This window comes from Notamacropus eugenii, chromosome 2 (genome assembly GCF_028372415.1).
Source record: "Notamacropus eugenii isolate mMacEug1 chromosome 2, mMacEug1.pri_v2, whole genome shotgun sequence".
Taxonomy (NCBI): domain Eukaryota; kingdom Metazoa; phylum Chordata; class Mammalia; order Diprotodontia; family Macropodidae; genus Notamacropus; species Notamacropus eugenii.
The window spans coordinates 205786387-205796775 of record NC_092873.1 but is presented as its reverse complement, the minus strand read 5'-3'; positions in this window follow the sequence as shown (position 1 = coordinate 205796775).

Below are 10389 nucleotides of genomic sequence, written 5' to 3'. Positions count from 1 at the left end.
ATTAAAGTAAGGCAAGAGTTTTGTTGTTTGTTTTAAAGGCACAATTTAGAGTGGTCTGCATAAGTATTATTAGTGACAATCATAGGCAAGTTAATAGGATGATATAAGATATGGAGATGAAGAAAAGGGTTTTTAATTATTATTTTTAAAATTCCATTATAAATCTCTGATTTTAGGCATTGAAATTTCTGGGTTTTATAAAGGTAACAATGCTGGTGATGGTAGTGGTTGGGGGTAGGAAGGCAGAAAAAGAACGATGTCCTGTGTTTCCAAACAGGCTGGAGCTGAGGGAAAGGAGAAGTCACAGATACATGTATAATCCTCCTAATGTAATTATATCCTTAAATAACATTCTACATGCAGCCAGATAACGAAAATTTTCAAGACTTTGACTCTCACTTAATAAAATATGAATTTGTCTCTATATGTGCCCAATACATAGGATAAAGTCTTACACACAATAAGCATTTAAAATACGTATTTAATTTAATTCAGTTGTAGATATTTCCAAAATAGGGCTCTAGAAAGACTCTTTCCTTCCATCAGCCGGTAGAGCATCTTCGTTTAATTACTAATTGCTTTATCGGATCCTTATTCTCTATAAAGCAGTAAAGCACTTGTTCCTTTAAAAAATGAATTCAACACTTTAAAAATGGAATTTCTGGGAAAATTAGATTTATGTATCCAGAGCCATCTTGATAAACCTCATAATTTAAATTTTCTCCCTTTTTCTTAATAGTAATGAAAAGTGTTACTTCCAATGCAGTTAAATGTAAGATATTGATGATGTGGTATAATTATTTATTGTACACACAGATTTTTGTCTCTATGAAAGAGTAGGGGTGGTGGAGTAAATCCATTATGTAAATGTAAGAATACTTTTCACTGCACTTATGCATTGTTGTGCTTTACTTAGATTCCCTTGTCTTTATTTTCATCTGCGTTTTGTACATTAGAAAATCAGTTCCAGTACTGAAATAAGCACAAAAATTTATGAAAAAGTTAAGCCAATGTATTTATCAAGATGCCATCAGAGTACTTCATTCTTATTTGATATTAATTTATTTTCCAAAATTAACACAATCATACTAGAACTGGAATATAAGAATGCATTAACAAAAACAAAAACTTCAATTAAAAACATATATAAAAGTAATTAAAAACAAAAATTTTTAGTGACACCATATAACTAAAGAATGAATTTTGACTCATGGCCTTATTAGAAATGGATAGAATAATTATGCAAATTTAAAGGAAAAAATTAAACTTGCAAAGTCTTTAGAACTCAACTCTGAATTCCCATATTATTAACAAGTACAAATTCTTTAAAGTAACATAACTCATAGTTTTCATATATAATTAGAGGATTCTAATACAAAAAACTATTATAACTTTCAACAATTGTAATTCTACCTTGCTATATAGGTATTGATGAAATATTCATTAGTCAATTGCTTTTTAAGTCTGACTATATAGTTTCTACTCTGGCAAAATTTGATTTAATTCATTTTTGTTATCGGCAGAGGAGGAACTTTAAAATTGGGTCCAATAAACCCAATAAATCAGGAGAACTAGCATATATCAAGTTAGCTTCATCAAAACCACAATAAACAAAGCCAGCTCAAACATCTGCAGAACTATCAATTTAACATCCGTCAGACTACAAAAGTCTTTCTTCATACAATTAGAATCTCTCCAAAAACAAGTCTAAAACTCCTCCATGAGGGATTTTTAATCTTTATTTTATTTATATATCATTTATTTATTTTATTCACATACCATTTATTTATTCAAAGACAACATGGCTAAGTGATATTGCCTTGATACATGGCTTTCTACTTTTCCATATCTAAATCATAAAGAATAAAATTGCCTCTCTGAAATATTGTTTTCACTATGAGGTTTCCCAGTTTAAGAGTGTACCATGGCAACATGGTTTAGTGGAAAGAATATTCTACTTGGACTATGGAAACTGTGCACAAATCTCAGCTCTTACACTTCCTAGTTGTATGGCAAGTCATTTTCTGAGCTCAGTTTCCTCATCTGTAAAATAAGAGAGGTAATATTGGTACTATGTGAGGGAAATGCTTTGTAACACTTTTAAAAACTATAAAATATATGATTTTTTTGGTTATTCTTCTGCCTGTCTTTTGAGGTCCTCTACAGTCTGGCCTCACCTTATATGACCATACTTCTTTCTCACCAATGCCCAATTTGTACCCTACAATTCATGATAACAAATCTCCTCACTATGGTTTGAATACAATAGATTGTTCCCCAATCAGCGTGTGACTCGGTTCATGCTAGCCCTCCTGCCTGGAAAGTTCTTTTTCACTGCTTTCACTATGCAAATCTGTAAAGGCTGACGTCAAGTTCCAATTCAATCAATCACAAAAATCATTTAAGTGTGAGACTCTGTCCTGGGGATGGGGACACAAAGGAAAAAAAGTCCCTACCCTCACAAAGCTTACATTGTACCTGGGTAAAAAACATGAGGAGAGGACCTTTTTAACTATTCCAGTTGCTTTGATCTTTTCTAAGTTACTATAGTTAAGAGACCCACACAACAAAATTTTATACTTCATTGTTCTCTCATTTATTCAAGTGTTACCTCTACTACCTCCACCCACCCACCCCACAATCCTGACAAACTGCAGTGTTAGGGCTTTGAAAAAAGGGTCTTTGTCTCATGGTCCTTGCGTTCCATCCAGGGGTGGGGACCCTACTAGCTTGAAGCCACATGTAGTCTCTTTTAGGTGTTCAGGCGTGGCTTTTTGACTGAGCCCAAGTTTGATCCTTTTATTAAGGGGATTTGCTCTGTGAAATTTGGATTCGGTGAAAGGGCTGCTCTTGAGGACCTAGAGGGACACAAGTGGCCTTGTGACCACAGGTTCCCCTACCTCTACAAACCAACCCAGAGATAGATAAAAAGTAGCAACTTAGTAAAAATTTGATTCATTCATTTTCCTGTAATTCATTCCAAATTCATTCCAAAAAGTAATTATTGAGCATCTTCTACTCTGTAAAAGACACTGAGCTAGATACTGAGGGAAATACAAAGATGAATTACACATGGTCCCTGTACCTTGTTGTGCTTTAACCATATTTGACTCTTACCATGGGTTTTCTTTTTCTCCTTTTAAAAATTTTTATTTAGTATTTTATTTCCCCCAGTTCCATGTAAAAACAATTTGTAACATTTTGTTTTTAAAAACTTTGAGTTCTCTCTTCTCTCCCTTCCTTCCTCCTCACTCCCACACCCCTTTGAGAAGGCAAGCAATTCCATACAGGTTATGTGCAGTCATGCAAAACATATCCATAATAGTCGTGTTGTTAAAGAAAACAGACAAAAAAAAAACCTCAAGAAAAATAAGGAAAGTTTAAAAAAGTATGCTTCTATGTGTTTTTAGACACCATCAATTCTTTTTCTGGGGATAATTTTTTTTGTCATAAGTCCTTCAGAGTTCTTTTAGATCATTGTATTGCTGAGAAGCAGTGACATTCACAGCTGATCATCTTACAGTATTATTGCGACTTTGTACACAGTACATTTTGCTTTGCATCAATTCATGTCTGTCTTTCGAGGTTTTTCTGAGAGCATCCTAATCATCATTTTTTACCATTAGTATTCTGTCATAATCACCTACCACAATTTTTTCAGCCATTCCCCAATTGATGGGTCTCTTCTCAGTTTCCAATTATTTGCTTCCAGAAAAGAGCTGCTATAAATATTTTTATACATTTAGCTCCTTTTCCTTCTTGTGTGTGTATGTGTGTGTGTGTGTGTGTGTGTGTGTGTGTGTGTGGATGTGTGTGTAGGTGTGTGGATGTGTGTTTTATCTCTTTGGGGATATAGATCTAATATTGCCAGGTCAAAGGATATGCATAGTTTTATAGCCTTTTGTGCATAATTCCAAATTAATCTAAGAATGGTTAAATCAGTTCATAAATCTATTAACAATGCTTTAATGTCTCTTTTCCCAACAAACCCTCCAACATTTGTCATTTTCCTTTTCTGTCCTATTAGCCAATCTAATAAGTAGTACCTCGGAGCTGTTTTAATTTTTATTTCCCCAATTAATGGAGAATTGGAGCATAGATAGCTTTGATTATTTTATCTGAAAACTGTTCACATCTTTTGATCATTTATCAATTGGGGAATGTCTCTTATTTTTATAAATTTGACTCAGTTCTGTATATGTTTCAGAAAAGAGAAATTCTCTTTAAATTTTTTTCACCATTACTATTGCTAACTGTATTTCCCTCCATCCTTTTCCCCCCTCCCAATTATTCTGTTGGTTCTCTCCTTTCACCCTTTCCATCCTCAATAGTGTTTTGCTTCTGACTACCCACCTCCCCCAATCTACCCTCCCTTCTATAACTTCCCCCTCTTCTCTTATCCCCTTCCCTACTACTTTCATGTAGGGTAAGGTAGATTTCTATAACCAATCGAGTGTGTATGTTATTCCCTCTTTGAGCCAATTCTGATGAGAGTAAAATTCACTCACTTCCCCTCAAATCCCCCTTCTTTGCTTCCACTGTATAAGCTTTTTCTTGCCTCTTTTATGAGATAATTTACACCATTTTACCTCTCCCTTTCTCTCAATATATTCTTTTATCACACTTTAATTTTACTCTTTTAGATATCATCCCTTCATATTCAGCTCATACCTGTACCCTCTGTTTATATATACTCCTAACTGCCCTAATAATTAGAAAGTTCTTATGAGTTACAAGTATCACCTTCCTATGTAGGAATGTAAATAGTTTAAGTCCCTTATGATTTCCCCTCCCAATTTACCTTTTTATGCTTCTCTTGAGTCTTGTATTTGAAAGTCAGATTTTCTATTCAGCTCTGATCTTCTCATCAGGAATGCTTGAATGTCCTCTACTTCATTGAATATCAATTTTTCCTCTGAAAGATTTTACTCAGTTTTGCTGGGTAGGTGATACTTAGTTGTAATCTTAACTCTTTTGCCCTCCAGAACATCACATTCTAAGCCCTCTGATCCTTTAATATAGAATCTGCTAAATCTTGTATTATCCTGTCTGTGGCTCCATGGTACTTGAATTGTTTCTTTCTGGTTACTTGCAATATTTTCTCCTTGCCCTGGAAGTTGCAGAATTTGACCATAATGTTCCTGGCAGTCTTCATTTAGGAATCTCTTTCAGGAGGTGATTGGTGGATTCTTTCAATTTCTGTTTTACCCTCTGGTTCCAGAATATCAGGGAAATTTTCCTAGATTTCTTAAAATTTGATGTCTAGGTTCTTTTTTGATCATGGCTTTCGGATAGTTCAGTAATTTTTAAGTCATCTCTCCTGGATCTGTTTTTCAGGTCACTTGTTTTTCTAATGAGATATTTCACATTGTTTTCTATTTTTTTCATTCTTTTGGTTTTGTTTTATAATTTCTTGATTTCTCATTACATCATTAGCTTCCATTTGCTCCAATCTAATTTTTAAGGAATTATTTTCCTCACTGAACTTTTATACTTCCTTTTCCGTTTGGCCAATACTACTTTTTTAAGAAGGTTTATTTTCTTCAGTGAATTTTTGGGCCTCTTTCTCTATTTTGACCAATTCTGCTTTTTAAGGTAATATTTTCCTCATTGACTCTATGGACCTCTTTTACCATTTGACCTAGTGTTTTTTAAGGTATTTTCTTAACATTTGTTTTGTCTCCTTTATCAAGCTGTTGACTTGTTTTTCATAATTTTCTTGTAGCACTCACATTACTCTTCCTATTTTTTCCTCTACCTCTCTTACTTGAATTTTAAAATCCTTTTTGAGCTCTTCCATGGCCTAAGAACAATTCATATTTTTCTTGGAGACTCTGGATGTAGGAGCTTTGACTTTATCTTCTGGGTGTGTGTTTTGATTTTCCTTGTCATACTATGACTTTTTATGGTCAAAATATTTTTCTTTTGTTTGCTCGTTTTCCCAGTCTATGTCTTGACTTTTAATTCTTTGTTAAAGTAGATCTCTGCTTCTAGGGTGGAGGGTACACTGTCTCAAGCTTCTGGGGTTCTGTGCAACTGTTTTTAGAGATACTCCTAGGCACTGGTAAGTTTTTAGCTCTACTAAAGTGGTATGATCTAGGGAGAGGAGTATTTACTACTCTGTGAGCAACCACGAGGACTCTTTTCTGCCCTGGAACTATGACAAAGATCCCAATCTACTGCAGACACAAGCTCTGGTGCTCTAATGTTCCTCTTCACCTTGGGAAGAGGATTGGGACCTGGATCCCAGTATGGACAGAGCAATAGAGTCCTAGTTCAATGCTGGCAAAAAGACTACTGTAATCTCCTTCTGACCAGTTGTTTGACCTTCTTACCATCTTTGGGTAGAGAACTCTGGAAGCAGTTGCTGCCACTTTGGATTCAAGGACTCCTAAGGCCTGTTCCTGATTTGTTGAGGTTGGCTTTGTGTTGGCATGGCCTGCACTGGACTGCTCTCCACCCAGGTGTCTCAGGTCTTTGCTGCTGACCTTCTAAGTTGTCTTTGGCTGGATAATTATTTAACCTTATCCTTTCGTGGGTTCTGCTGCTCCAGGAATTGTTTTGTGGCATTACTTAAAGGTGTTTAGAGGGATTTGGGGGAGAAGTCAGGCCTCTGCCTTTCCCCTGCCATCTTGACTCCGCTTCCCCATGGGGTTTTGTTGGCAAAGATACTGGAATATTTTATCATTTCCTTCTCCAGTGGATTAAAGCAAACAGAGGTTAAGTGGTTTGTCTAAAGTCACACAGCTAGTAAGTGTCTGAGATCTGATTTAAACTCAGGTCTTCCCACCTCCATGCCAGAGCTGTAACCACTAAACCAACTAGCTGCCTCAAGACATCTACCTTAGGTGTTTACAGTAGTAGGAGAGATAATATTTAGGAAGATACAGCTATACAATATGAAAAGAGAAGAGAGGTCATGAGAGGTACAAAGTACTTCAGAATTTCAGAGAAGGTCGAAGTTACTTTTGCCTAGAGGAATTAGTGAGGTACAATGGAAACAATATTCAATTATGACATGGCTGAACAAGTTACGCTATGTGGATATGGCATGACCAAATACTACTGTGCTGTAAGAAATGACATGGGGAATAGTTTTAGATAAAAATGAGAAGACTTATATGAATGAATGCAAAGTGAAGTATGCAAAACCAATGGAACAATTTATACAATGACTACAGTGTTGCAGACAATTAACTTTGAAAGACTTGGAAAATATGACCAATATAATAACTAACCCAAATTCCAGAGGTTTCATGAGATGGTATAAGGAAATGGCAAACCACTCCAGGATCTTTGCCAAGAAAAGCCCACAAGTCATATTGCCTATGGGGTCAGCTGGACTCAGCTGAATGACAATAGCAAGAAACATGATGAAACAGGTTATCCACCTCCTAATAAAGAGATACTAGACTCAGAGTGCAGACTGAAACATAGCTTTTTGGTCCTAACAAATGCAGAATTATTTTTTCTTCATTATACATACATTTAACAAGGGTTTTATTTTTCTTTCTCTGTCAATGGAGGGGAGGTGGTATAGTATGGGAAAGTGATGTGGGAAAGAGAAGAAGTACATTTTTGAAAATAGAATAAAATCTAACTTAAAAAGAAGAAGAACACTGGAATAGGAGCCTGGAGTCCTAGCTTCTAATTTCAGTTCTGTCCCTAAAGCACTTCATGAATTTAAAATATTTCACTTTTTGGTACCTCTGTTTTCTCATCTGTAGAACGTGGGAATTAGAGTAGATCCCTACTTAGTATATATCTAGTGAATGTGGGCTTATATTAACCTGTTAGATGTGTTAGAGCTTCCCTTCTTTATAGTGGAGCAGAACAATGGAGATACACAACAACCAGCTAATCAGAAAGATTTCTGAAGCCAAGGGCTGCTTGACATACCTTTACAAGAATGTAAAACTTGTAATTTCATTACAATTGAATGTAATGAATGATCCTTTACAAGTGAACTCTAGCTGGATTTGGAGATGCTTGTAGCTACCTGAAACCACAGAACCAAACTTGACTGGGTCAAAGGCAACCTTGAGCATCAGCAACAGACTCAAGGCCTTGCTTGGGACTTTCTAAACATCCTGTTTGTTGTGTCTATAGATGTCCCCCTTCCCTCAACACCCCTCCCCACTCCCTGCTCAAAAGCCTCTAGAAACTATTAATATCTTACCTTTTTCCAAACCCTCTTTGAGCAGCTGAGAACTCTCACTCCCTCTCTGCTCCCTTTATAAACTCTGCTGCTCAAGTTCTTCTTCTCAGACAACAAACACTTTTGTAATCTGGGAGCAGACTCTGTTTCATTTAGGGACCTTCTTTTTGGACCTGGAGTCTTTCTTTAAGAATCTCATTGCCAAGATTGAAAAGGAGACCATTATATATGCAATGAACTGTGAAAACAAAGGCAAGAAAGTACGAGATGTGTTCAGAGGTGGGGCATCTTGGTGCCCTGGAAAATATGCTGTATTTGGAAGCAGAGGGCCTGGGTATTTATCTTGGTTATGATCGTTATTATCTCTGTGATCTTGGGCCAGTACTTAATCTCTATGAGTGTCAGTTGCCTTATCTGCAAAATGAGGGAGTTAGGCCAGATAAGTTCTTAGGCCTCTTCCAGCTCTGAATCTATGATCCTCTGACTGAAAAGTAGCCTAAGTCATCTAGAGAATATAGTACAAAGGAAATCAATTGAAATAAAACTAGAGGGACAGAGTAGAGCTAGACTATATAAGAATAAGGAATTTTAACCATATTCTTTAGACAATACAGGGACACTGAGGAATTAATGTTAGGAATATTAATCAGGAAATGAGGGATAAAAGAGTTTGGAAAGAAAAGAGAGGAAGACTGGATAATTTTAGAATCAGAGATTAAGATCTAGAAAGGGCCTTAGATTCCATCTCTTCTGGCCCCATTCACTTTACAGATGAGTAAACTGAGGCCCAGGGGAGTTAAGTGACCTTTCTATGGTCACATAGTATCCAGGTAGAAAAAATGGGATCCAAACCAAAATCCTCTATCTCAAAATCCAATTCAAGTTAATAAATACCAGTTAATTCCTGCTATTGCCACATACTTTGCCAAGCTCTGGGGATACAAATTTAAAAATTAGTCCCTTGGGGGCTGAGCCAAGATGGTGGAGTAAAAAGACACACATATGCTAGCTCTCCCCCCACAGCCCAGAAAATACCTATAATGAAAAACTCTCAACAAATTCTAGAGCAGCAGAAGTGGAGAACAACAGAGTGGAAGAGATTTCTAGCCCAGGGTGACCTGAAAGACGCAGTAGTGGCGGTTCTCAGATTCCTCAACCCACAGGGGCCAAAGGTCAGTGACAGGGTTTTTTTCAGCTGATCGAGAAGGGAGAAGGGCATTCCCATAGCTCCAGCCTCAAGAAGCAATCATATCTAGCAGGTAGCAGTTCCCACAGCAGCCCCTACAGCAGCCTGCATCCATTATTGAATTGTAAAACCCCTGGGGGCACTGAGCAGCTGATTCTTACCTCAGCCCTGTGTAGAGGCCCTGCAGCAGCTGATCTTTATCTCACACTGAATGGCAGCCCTGCAGAGGCTTTTCTGAATCTCAGCCACCAGTCCTGGCTTGCCAGAATTGAAGGCCAAGTGGTTGTGAAGAGGAAACTCTGCTAAGATTCTGGGCACAAAAATCTCTCCCTACTCCCAGACCAGTGTACATGCTTGATTGTGCCACCTTGGAGGAACTGAGATCTTACAGATCCCAAGAGTATACCCTACTCTTGGCAAAGGACCCAAAAGTCAAGTAACTGGTTGAGAAAATGCCCAAAAAAGGAAAAAAAAATAAGGCCAAAGAAGGTTACTTTCTTGATGAACAGATATCTTCTCCCATCCTTTCAGATGAGGAACAACAATGCTTACCATCAGGGAAAGACATAAAAGTCAAGGTTTCTGTATCCCAAACATCCAAAATAAATATTCAATGATCTCAGGCCATGGAAGAGCTCAAAAAGGATTTTGAAAATCAAGTAAGAGAGGTGGAGGAAAAATTGGGAAGAGAAATGAGAGAGATGCAAGAAAAGCATCAAAAGCAGGTCAACACCTTGCTAAAGGAGACCCAAAAACATGCTGAAGAAAATAACACCTTGAAAAATAGACTAACTCAATTGGCAAAAGAAGTTCAAAAACCCAATAAGGAGAAGAATGCTTTAAAAAGCAGAATTAGCCAAATGGAAAAGAAGGTTCAAAAGCTCACTGAAGAAAATAGTTCTTTCAAAATTAGAATGGAACAGATGGAAGCTAATGACTTTATGAGAAACCAAGAAATCACAAAACAAAACCAAAAGAATGAAAAAATGGAAGATAATGTGAAATATCTCATTGGAAAAACAACTGACCTGGAAAATAGATCCAG